Source organism: Myodes glareolus, chromosome X, assembly GCF_982192425.1.
Source record: "Myodes glareolus chromosome X, mMyoGla1.1, whole genome shotgun sequence".
Classification (NCBI taxonomy): Eukaryota; Metazoa; Chordata; class Mammalia; order Rodentia; family Cricetidae; genus Myodes; species Myodes glareolus.
This window is the reverse complement of record NC_142053.1, coordinates 132805987-132817896: the sequence shown is the minus strand read 5'-3', so window position 1 is coordinate 132817896 and position 11910 is coordinate 132805987. Positions and strand designations below refer to the sequence as shown.

Here is an 11910-nt window from a genome sequence, read left to right as displayed (position 1 = left end):
CTACAGTCAAAAGGTATTACCCATTTCCTGGGAGAATATTTCCTGGGAGCATTTCCTGCTCAGTTGATTTTTCCCTAAAATATTATGAAGTGTTGTGGGGGCCCAAAAATGTAAACCTATTTCCACCTGGACTAAAGGTCAGAGAGTTGAACTTAACTCTATTCCTTCAAGGTTATATTGCTTCTACAAGGTCCCACCTAGAGTTACATCAGAGAGTTATGTATTCTCAATGCTATTGTCAACAGGTGTGCCTAATAGCCAGAACATGTAATCCAGGAAGAGGAAAGCAGATCTGTTCCTACCTCAAACAAAATTCTAAGAATTCAACTAAGTAACAGTTTCCTTTATGAAGTTAACTTGGGATTCCACACAGAGGGTACCTATAGAATGTTTGAGTCTAGGGTACGAGTGGGAGTACTCTTGTCTCTACAGCAGGACGTTTTACTGTGGACACGCAGCCTGCCAACTTCAATTGGTATGTTCATTTCCTTGTACTGTATTAATGAAGTCTTTTGCCTTTCTCCTACCTTTTGGGGCCAGGGGCGTTTTAAGTAGTTGGAAATTAAATGGGCGAATTTCAGTACTCACTAGAATTCCATCCTGATACTATTCTATGTTTCTCCATGTTATTACTTTCATTCACATCTTCATATTCTTTATTATACTTCTAAATCCTCACACCTCTACTCTGGCAAGAGGTATTTTTGTCAAGGCTGGTCCCTGACAAAGTGAGTCTCATAGTTGATCCCAGAACTGATCAAAATTAACCATGGCAGGGAGTGATTGAAACATTTAAGAAAAGTGGTGTGGGACCTGACTTTGGAATATTTGAAGAATCCTCTTACCTTTTACTTGCTTCTTCTTTACACAGATTCTTTATTTCACCCAGGAGCTCTGGCCCTAGAAAGGGCCTCTAGTTGGTGAGTATCAATTTTAGACATTGCCTCCAAAATTTTTAGTACTGTGTGAACACATGTGATGTGCTATTTCTTTTTCTTTCTTTTATTTTTTTATTTGTATCTATTTTATTTATTTATTTATCTATTTATTAAAAATTTATACCTCCCATTTCCCTCCCACACCCCCACTTCCCTCTCCCTCCGGTCCTAAGAGCAGTCAGGGTTCCCTGCCCCATGGGAAGTCCAAGGTCCTCCCCCCTCCATCCAGGTCTAGGAAGGTGAGCATCCAAATAAACCAGAAGCCCACAAAGCCACTCCATGCAGTAGAATCAAAACCCAGTGCCATTGTCCTTGGCTTCTCAGTCAGCCCTCATTGACAGCCACATTCAGAGAGTCTAGGTTGATCACATGCTTCATCACTCCCAGTCCGGCTGGCCTTGGTGAACTCCCATTAGATCAGTCCCACCATCTCAGTGGGTGGACGCACCCCTCGTGGTCCTGACTTCCTTGCTCATGTTCTCCCTCCTTCTGCTCCTCATTGGGACCTTGGGAGTTCAGTCCAGTGCTCCAATGTGGGTCTCTGTCTCTATCTCCATCCATCACCAGATGAAGGTTCTATGGTGATATGCAAGATATTCATCAGTGTGACTATGGGAGAAGGCCAGTTCAGGCACCCTCTCCTGTACTGCCCAAGGACCTAGCTGGGAAAATCCCCTTGGATACCTGGGAACCCCTCTAGAGTCAAGTCTCCTGCCAACTCTAAAATGGATCCCTTAATTAAGATATCTACATCCTTGCTCCCATATCCACCCTTCATCCATCCCACCCATCCCATTCCCCCAAGCTCTCCCCAATTCTCCCATTCTCCATTCTCTCTCCCCATCTCCCCTTACACCCACCCCACCCCAACCCCCATGAACCCTACTTTTCCCTGACAATCTTGTCTATTCCAATATCAAGGAGGATAGCTATATGATTTTCATTGGGTTCACCTCCTTATTTAGCTTCTTTAGGAACACAAATTATAGGCTCAATGTCCTTTATTTATGGCTAGAATTCACTTATGAGTGAGTACATACCATATTCCTCTTTTTGGGTCTGGGTTACCTCACTCAGTAAAGCATTTTCTATTTCCATCCATTTGCATGCAAAATTCAAGATGTCATTGTTTTTTACCACTAGGTAAAACTCTAAAATGTATATGATCCACACCTTCTTTAACCATTCTTCTATTGAGGGGCATCTAGGTTGTTTCCAGGTTCTGGCTATTACAAATAGTGCTGCTGTGAACATAGTTGAACAAATGCTTTTGTAGTATGATTGGGCATCTCTTGGGTATATTCCCAAGAGTGGAATTCCTGGGTCCTTAGGTAGGTTGATTCCCAGTTTCCCGAGAAACTGCCACACTGATTTCCAAAGTGGCTGCACAAGTTTGCATTCCCACCAACAATGGATGAGAGTTCCCCTCACTCCACATCCTCTCCAGCATAGGCTATCACTGGTGTTTTTGATTTTAGCTATTCTGACAGGTATAAGATGGTATCTCAAAGTTGTTTTGATTTACATTTCCCTGATCGCTAAGGAGGCTGAGCATGACCTTAAGTGTCTTTTGGCTATTTGAATTTCTTCCGTTGAAAATTCTCTGTTCAGTTCAGTATCCCATTTTTTAACTGGGTTAATTAGAGTTTTAGTGTCTAGTTTCTTGAGTTCTTTATATATTTTGGAGATCAGACCTTTGTCTGATGAGAGGTTGGTGAAGATCTTCTTCCAATCAGTAGGTTGCCTTTTTGTCTTAATGACAGTGTCCTTTGCTTTACAAAAGCTTCTTAGTTTCAGGAGGTCCCATTTATTCATTGTTGCTCTTATTGTCTGTGCTACTGGGCTTATATGTAGGAAGTGGTCTCCTGTGCCCATGTGTTGTAGACTACTTCCCACTTTCTCTTCTATCAGGTTCAGTGTGCTGAGATTAAAATTGAGGTCTTTAATCCATTTGGACTTGAGTTTTTTGCATGGTGATAGATATGGATCTATTTTCATTCTTCAACATGTTGACATCGAGTTAAGCCAACACCATTTGTTGAAGATGCTTTCTTTCTTCCATTGTATAATTTTAGCTCCTTTGTCAAAAATCAGGTGTTCACAGGTTGGTGGATTAATATCTGGGTCTTCAATTCGATTCCATTGGTCAACATCTCTGTTTTTGTGTCAATACCAAGCAGTTTTCATTACTGTAGTTCTGTAATAGAGTTCGAAGTCAGGGATGGTAATGCCTCTGGAAGTACTTTTATTATATAATATTGTTTTGGGTATCCTGGGTTTTTTGTTTTTCCATATAAAGTTGATTATTGTTCTCTCAAGGTCTGTGAAGAATTTTGTTGGGATTTTGATGGGCATTGCATTGAATCTATAGATTGCTTCTGGTAGAATTGCCATTTTTACTGTGTTGATCCTCCCATTCCAAGAGCGTGGGAGATTCTTCCATTTTCTGGTATCCTCTTTAATTTCTTTTTTCAAAGCCTTAAAGTTCTTGTCAAATAGATCTTTCACTTCCTTGGGTAGAGTTACCCCAAGATACTTTATGCTATTTGTGGCTATCGTGAAAGGTGATGTTTCTCTGATTTCCCTCTCTGCTTCTTTGTTCTTTGTGTATAGGAGGGCAACTGATTTTTTGGAGTTAATCATCTTGTATCCTGTCACATTACTAAAGGTGTTGATCAGCTGTAAGAGTTCTTTGGTAGACTTTTTGGGGTTGCTTATATACACTATCATATCATCTACAAATAATGAAAGTTTGACTTCTTCCTTTCCAATTTGAATCCCCTTGATCTCTTTATGCTATCTTATTACTATTGCTAGAACTTCAAGCACTATTTCGAAGAGGTATGGAGAAAGTGGACAGCCTTGTCTTGTTCCTGATTTTAGTGGGATGGCTTCGAGATTCTCTCCATTTAATTTAGTGTTAGCTGTTGGCTTGCTGTATATTGCTTTTATTATATTTAGGAATGAGCCCTGTATCCCTAATCTCCCCAAGACCTTTATCATAAAGGGGTGTTGAATTTTGTCCAATGCTTTTTCAGCATCTAATTAAATGATCATATAGTTTTTTTCATTCAGTTTATTTATATGATGGATTGCGTTGATAGATTTTCATATGTTGAACCAGCCCTGCCTCTCTGGGATAAAGCCTACTTGATCATAATGGATAATTTTTTGGATGTGCTCTTGGGTTTTGTTTGCCAGTATTTTATTGAGAATTTTTGCATCGATGTTCATGAGTGAGATTAGTCTGTAATTCTCTTTCTTGGTTAAGTCTTTGTGTGGGTTTGGTATCAGGGTGACTGTAGCTTCATAAAAAATGTTAGGCAATGACTTCTGTTTCTATTTTGTGAAACACATTAAGAAGTATAAGTATTAACTCTTCTTGGAAGTTCTGGTAGAATTCTGCTTTGAAGCCATCTGGTCTAGGGCTTTTTTTGGTAGGGAGGTTTCTGATGACATCTTCTATTTCCTCGCAACTTACAGGTCTATTTAAACTGCTTACCTGGTCTTGACTTAATTTTGGTATCTGGAATTTATCTAAAAAAGTGTCCATTTCTTTCAAATTTTCCAATTTTGTGGCACACAGGCTTTTGTAGTAAGATCTAATGATTCTCCGAATTTCTTCTGTGTCTGTGGTTATGTCCCCCTTTTCATTTCTGATCTTTTTAATTTGCGTGTTCTCTCTCTGTCATTTGATTAGTTTGGATAGGGGTTTGTCAATCTTGTTGATTTTCTCCAAGAACCAGCTTTTTGTTTCATTGATTCTTTGGAGTGTTTTCTCTATTTCTATTTTGTTGATTTCAGCCCTCCGTTTGATTATTTTCAGTCTTCTACTCCTCCTGGGTGATTCTGCTTCTTTTTTTCTAGAGCTTTCAGGTGTGCTGTTAAGTCTCTAATGTGTGCTTTCTCCATTTTCTTTATGTACTCACTTAGTGCTATGAACTTTCCTCTTAGCACTGCTTTCATAGTGTCCCATAGGTTTGAGTATGTTGTGTTTTTATTTTCATTGAATTCAAGGAAGACTTTAATTTCTTTCTTTATTTCTTCCTTGACCCAGGGATGGTTCAGTAGTTGACTATTCAGTTTCCATGAGTTTGTAAGCTTTCTGAGGTTAGAATGTTGTTGAATTCTAACTTTAATCCATGGTGATCCGATAGTACACAAGTGGTTATTCCAATTTCTTTATATCTATGGATGTTTGCTTTGTTACTAATTATGTGATCAATTTTTTAGAAGTTTGTAAGAGATGCTGAGAAGAAGGTATACTCTTTTCTGTTTGGGTGGAATGTTCTATAGATGTCTCCTAGGTACATTTGGTTCATTACATCTGTTAGTTCTCTTATTTCTCTGTTAAGTTTCTGTCTGGTTGACCTGTCCATTGGTGAGAGAGGAGTGTTGAAATCACCTACTATTAGAGTGTGTGGTTTGATGTATGCTTTGAGTTCTAGTAATGTTTCTTTTACATATGTGGTTGCTTTTATATTAGGGACCTATATATTCAGGATTGAGACTTCCTCCTGATAAATTGTTCCTGTTATGAGTATAAAGTGTCCATCTCCATCTCTTCTGATTAATTTTAGTTTGAAATCAATTTTGTTAGATATTAGGATTGCCACACCCGCTTGTTTCTTTGGTCCATTTGATTGGAAAACCTTTTTCCAACCCTTTACTCTGAGGTAGTGTCTGCCTTTGAGTTTGAGGTGTGTTTCTTGTAGGCAGCAGAATGTTGGATCAAGATTTTGTATCCATTCTCTTAACCTGTGCATTTTTATTGGTGAATTGAGTCCATTGATACTAAGTGATATTAATGACCAATGGTTGCTAACTCCAATTATTTTTTCTGGTGGTAGTGTTTTTGTGTTTCCCTTCTTTGAGTTGTGCTTGTGGAGGGTTGTCAGATGCTTGTATTATTATGGGTGTTGTTGGCTTCCTTGGTTTGTGATTTTCCTTCTAGTATTTTTTTAAGGCTGGGTTTGTGGCTATGTGTTGTTTAAATCTGTTTTTGTCCTGGAATATCTTGGTTTCTCCATCGATGGTGAATACAAGCTTTGCTGAGTATAGCAGTCTGGGCTTGCATCCATGGTTTCTTAGTGTCTGCAGCACATCTATTCAAGACCTCCTGGCTTTCATGGTTTCCATTGAGAAGTCAGGTATAATTCTGATTGATTTACCTTTATATGTTACTTGACCTTTTTCCCTTGCAGCTCTTAATATTCATTCTTTATTCTGTATGTTTTGTGTTTTGATTATTATATGGCGAGAGGATGCTTTTTTTGATCCAGTCTATTTGGTGTTCTGTATGCTTCTTGTACCTTCATAGGAATATCCTTATTTAGGTTGGGAAAGTTTTCTTCTATAATTTTGTTGAATATATTTTCTGGGCCTTTGAGCTGTAAATCTTCTCCTTCTTCTACCCCTATTATTCTTAGGCTTGGTCTTTTCATGGTGTCCCAGATTTCCTGTATGTTTTGTGTTAAGAATTTGTTGGATTTGTTTTGTTCTTTACTCAGTGAGTTTATTTCCTCTATAGTATCTTCAGTGTCTAAGATTCTTTATTCTATCTCTTGTATTCTGTTGGTAATACTTGTCTCTGTAGTTCCTATTTGTTTACCTAAATTTTCCATATCCAGCCTTCCCTCCGTTTGTGTTTTCTTCATTACCTGTATTTCATTTTTCAAGTCTTGAACTGTTTCCCTTACCTGTTTGATTGCTTTTTCTTGGTTTTCTTGGTTATCTTTGAGAGATTTATTCATTGCATCTACCTTTTTGTTTGTCATCTCCATTTCTTTACGGCAGTTTTTCACGTCCTGTTTAAGTTCCTCTATTATTTTCATAAAGTTCCATTTAAAGTTGATTTCTTCTATTTCTTCTGTAGTAGGGTGTTCTATTCTTCTTGTTGCATGATCACTGGATTCTGGTGATGTCATGTTGCCTTTCAGGTTATTGGAGAAATTCTTGCATTGGTGCTTGCCCATCTCTTCCTTCAAATGAAGCCAGGAGAGTCTTGGTGTCTTGGTCTAGTCTTTGTTGTGACTGACTCTCTAAGTGGGTCACCTCAGTGCAGGTGCAGGAACTGTTCCCATCTGGATGGAACTCCTCAGCACCAAAACAGGGACTCCCATCTGGATGGAACTCCTCAGCACAGAAACAGGGATGCCTGGTAGTCCAAGGACCTTGCAGACAAAGGGGCGGCTGTAGGGGGAGGGCAGGGTCAAGTGTTTACTATTTCTTTCACAGAAGGTCTTTACTTGCCTTCTTCCATTGTAGCATGCATATATGGAACAGTGTTAGATATCTCTAAATATTCAGATCATTCCCCGTTGTTGAGCATGTATGCTGTACTACTAAGTTTGGGACCACAAAACAAAGCAGACTCTCATTATGTTGAGCATGTATGCTGTACTACTAAGTTTGGTACCACAAAACAAAGCAGACTCTCATTACTTTGCATACTGTGCTGTCTAGTTTTTATGTCAACTTCACACAGGTTAGGGTTATCTGAGAAGAGGAAAGCTCAACTGAGAAAATGCCTACATAAGATTGACATGCAGGCAAGCCTGTGGGGGCATTTCTTGCTTGATGATTGATATGGTAGGGCCTAACCCACTGCAGGTGGTGCCATCCCTGGGCAGGTGGTCTTGAGTTATATAAAAATGTAGGCTGAGCAATTGTCTTAGTTAGGGTTTACTATTGCTCTGAAGAAGTAACATAACCATGGCAACTCTTATAAAAAAAACACTTAATTAAGGTCATTTGTTTATAGTTCAGAGGTTCATTCCATTATGAAGGGGAGCATGCAAGCAGATGTGTGCTGGAGCTGAGAGTTCTACATCTTGACTCAGAGGCAACAGGAAGTCCACTGACAGTCACAGTGAGGGAAGCTTGAGAAAAACAGATCTCAAAACTAGCCCCCACAATGACACATTATCTCCAATAAGGCCACACCTCCTAACAGTGCCACTCCCTTTAGGGGGCATTTTCTTTCAAACCACCACATCAATACCCAAGAATAAGTCAGTAAAGATCACCCCTCCATGGCTTCTGCATCAGCTCCTGCCACTAGGTTCCTACCCTGATTTTCACAGTGCTGAACTGTGATGTGAGGCATGTGAGATGAAATAAGTCATTTCCTCCCCAAGTTGCTTTTGTTCATGGTCTTTGGTCACAACAATAGTAACCCTAACAAGACCTTGGCCTAGGTATAGTTGAAGAATTCAATAGCATTTGAACACTATTGGTCTACTAAGTTGTAGTCTTTATAATTTTCTAACATCAGTGTCAACAAAACTGGCACAGTATGGAGTTCTTAGACGCTTAACTGGCCTGTTAGTTTCCTAACATAAATGTAGATAAGCTCTAGAACCTCTTTCCTTGGCATGACACTTGTTAGTGTTCAAGGCCACATTTAGTCTTCCAGGCAAGGCTGTTCCTTCTATGGCCTGGAATTATTTTTTGCATCTTCAGGCAGCCTTTCAGAAATCTGGTTCTTTGGAGTCTATAATGAGGGGAGCTTACTGTTTTTATTCAGGCCTTAAGAAATCAAAGAATGAAGTTGAAGAGTTTAGTTTTAAGCCAAAATTGTTTGTGTAAATTTTCAAGATCTATCACAGGCAATTGTAACATCTTTGTTTGGAAGAGGCATTAGTAAAGTTGCCCCTTCTATGACAGTCAGTGCATTACAGTTTCAGAAGAAGCTGCAGTGGAGGACTCAGAGGCCTCTTATGTGGAACATACTCTTAATGAATCTCCACATTCCACTTGAAGGCCTCCTTAATGGTGGGTGCTGGGTGGCACTCAACCAAGGCTTTTTGACTTGCCTGTGCATTTGATCATCTTATCAGGAGTTACACTGCTCTGTAACTTTAACTTTTGTGTAATGTTTAGCTAAAACTTGGGTAAAACTCAAGCACTCTTCAGATCAATATGTGTCTATTCCAAGTCTTTCCCCTTCAACCTGCCTGCAACTTCATGAATTCAAATATAGTAGAAGGTTAAGGATGCTATTGTTCATGTTATTTTCCATTTATACTGATCATACATGTATTTTATACTGGACCCACTCTTCGGCACGAAATGGAGCAGTAGAAAAATTAATAACTTCTTTTATGAGTTTTGATTACATTATTAAAGATAGTGAATAATATGCATAAGACTCTGAAGGTCAATATAAAATAGATCCCATACATTATGTCTTAAATTCTCAGGAATATGAGCTAAGTGTATCTTAAAAGCAAATGTGAGTTTCCCCAAACTGCCTGCCCAGCTTCTATCACTTAGTTTATTCGCCTCCTCTACTCATAATAGGTAACTCTAACAGAGGCAGAGAATTCAGGAAGAGCGCGAATGTGCCAGCCACCTGCACCAGAACAGAGCTGAGACAAAAAATAATTCGACAGGAGCAGGTACAGGGGAGCAACTGCTGAGGGAGTGGGTCAGAGCCAGAGACTACTGTGAGTCTGGGCATGACTCTGGGATCTTCGAGTGAGTAGACCTGAGACAGGACCCCTGTGGGTCTGGGATAAGTCTGGGAACTCCAAGGAACTAGGCCTGAGCAAGGACCTCTGTGAGTCTGGGTGTGAGTCTGGGACCTCTGAGAGAGTAGGCCTGAGCTAGGACCTTTGTGGGTCCAGTCATTGGTTGGGGACCTCTGAAGGAGTAGGCAGGAACCAGAAACCTCTGTGGGTCTGGGCATGAGTCTGGTACCACTGAGGGGGTAGGCCTGAGCCAGGTTCTCACCCAAGTCTGAGATCTCCGAGGGAGAAGATCAGAGCCAGAGAGCTTGCAGGACCAGCCCCAAGCCAAGGACCTCCTCAGGAGAAGATCCAGACCAGGGATATTTACAGAAACAGGTCTGAGCTGAAAATAGGCCTACAAGAGTAGGCCTGAGACAGCAAACTCCACATAAGCAGAGCAAACCTTGGGAGCTCTAAGCAACCTCCAGAAACATGGAGCAATCAACGGGGTAACTAAAACCGTGGCACTGACTGTACTATGAGGAACAACTATCTGAGCCCTGGATCCACTGGCACCTAGAAGATTAATCACCAGAGTCACAGACAGTCCCAACCACATCAATCAGAGGAAAATATGAGTAGACAAGGTAAGAACAACACAAAGAGCAACATGACACCAGTAATATCTAGAGACCCTACAACAGCCATACTTGAACAAACAAATATAGATGAAGCAGAAGAAAATGTCCTAAAAATAACTTCAGGAAAATATTTGAGACTCTTAAAGAGGAAATAGGAAATTTCCTCAAAGAAATGGAGGAAAAGACAAACAAAAAATTGGAAGACATCAGCAAATCCCTTAAAGAAAACCAAGAAAAAGCAATTAAACATAGGAAAGAAACTATTCAAAACTTGAAAACTGAAATAGAGACAATAAAGTAAACACAAGCTGAGGGAATTATATAAACAGAAATCATGAGAAAAAGATCAGGAACCACAAATGCGAACATAAACAGCAGACTATAGGAGATGGAAGAGTCAAAGAAAACATTAAATGTATCTAAAGCTTAACCCAAAATATCCATGAAACATGGGACACTATGAAAAGGCCAAACCTAAGAATAATAGGTATAGAAGAAGGAGAAGAAGTTCAACTCAAAAGCACAGAAAATATATTTACCAAAATCATAGAAGAAAACTTTCCCAACCTAAAGAAAGATATGCCTATGAAGATACAAGAAGCTTACAGAACACCAAATAGACTGGATCAAAAAAAGTAGTCCTCTTACCACATAATGATCAAAACACTAAACATACAGAGTAAAGAAAGAATATTAAGAGCTACAAAGAAAAAAAGGTCAAGTAACATATAAAGGCACATGTATCAGAATTACACCTGACTTCTCATTGGATACAATGAATGCCAGTACGTCCTGGTCAAGCCTTATGGAGACATTAAGAGACCAAAGTTCCAAGCCCAGACTACTATACCCAGCTAAACTTTCAGTCACCATAGACAGATAAAACAAGATCAGACTGGGAAGTGCAGGAGCAAGTGTGGTGGGTCCTCCACAGGGCCAGGTGGGAATCTGCAGCCATATTCCTTGTTCTGTGAGCTCCCATGTGGTCCCTGCTACTCCCTGAACCTAGGCACAGTCCTCTGTATAACTTTGCTCTGTGGGGTGCACCAGTGCAGAGTGTTGGGAGCAGGGAGCTGTGTGTGGAAGTTTATTGGTAGTTAAGAACAATGTGCTTTTGGTACAGCGGTGGAAAGCAGGTTAACTCAGAGAGGCCTAGTTTCTCGAGTATCTTTTAGACATTCAGTACTTTGCATTTAATCTTTACCTGTAGTGTCCATTTATGGCTAATTTTGTGGTGGTTTTAAAAGGCATCATCATTTACCTGTGATGTAAAAGAGTAGAATTGATGACTTAAAGGATTTACTAATGCTTTGTAAATAGTAATTCCAACAAAGTAGAATTTAGCTGAGGGAAGGCTGTAATGATCTGTCCTGTCCCTTTAAGAGACAAGCCCTGCCAACTCTCTCCAACGTCCACTGAGGCAGGCAGATCTTCCTTCCTGCTTGCAGCCTGTGCCTCTCCTCTTTTCAGTCTCTCCCCCTAAGAGACAGCTTCTGCCTCTCTCCATTCTCCCTACTTCTCCCCTTCTCCCATCTCTCTCTCCCTCTTTCTCTCCCTCTCTCCCTCTCTCCCTCTCTCCCTCTCTCCCTCTCTCTCTCTCTCTCTCTCTCTCTCTCTCTCTCTCTCTCTCTCTGTTTCTCTCTGCTCTTCCCCCTTCTCCCCTTACACACTCTCCATTTACCTTCCATAAACCATTAAATAAATATCCAACCTAACTCTGCAAGGTGTGCCGATCCATGTCTCTCTCACCCACCATGAGGCTCCCTCCCCAGGACCAGACCTTTAGAGACCTGCGGAATGGTTTCGTGGCATGCCCATCTGTTTGTCTCTTCTCGTGGCCTGCTACAACCACTTTGGGAACTGCGCCCTCCTTGCCAA

The 11910-nt window shown here is 40.3% G+C and overlaps 1 long non-coding RNA gene across 1 annotated transcript; it reads left to right on the top strand.

The window, feature by feature from the left end:
• The first annotated feature begins 402 nt into the window (after positions 1-402).
• LOC148117504 (uncharacterized) lies at positions 403-9342 on the top strand. Its single transcript, XR_015736978.1, has 3 exons — positions 403-475; positions 872-920; positions 9243-9342. It is a non-coding gene; the product is annotated as an uncharacterized LOC148117504 (long non-coding RNA).
• Positions 9343-11910: the final 2568 nt, after the last annotated feature.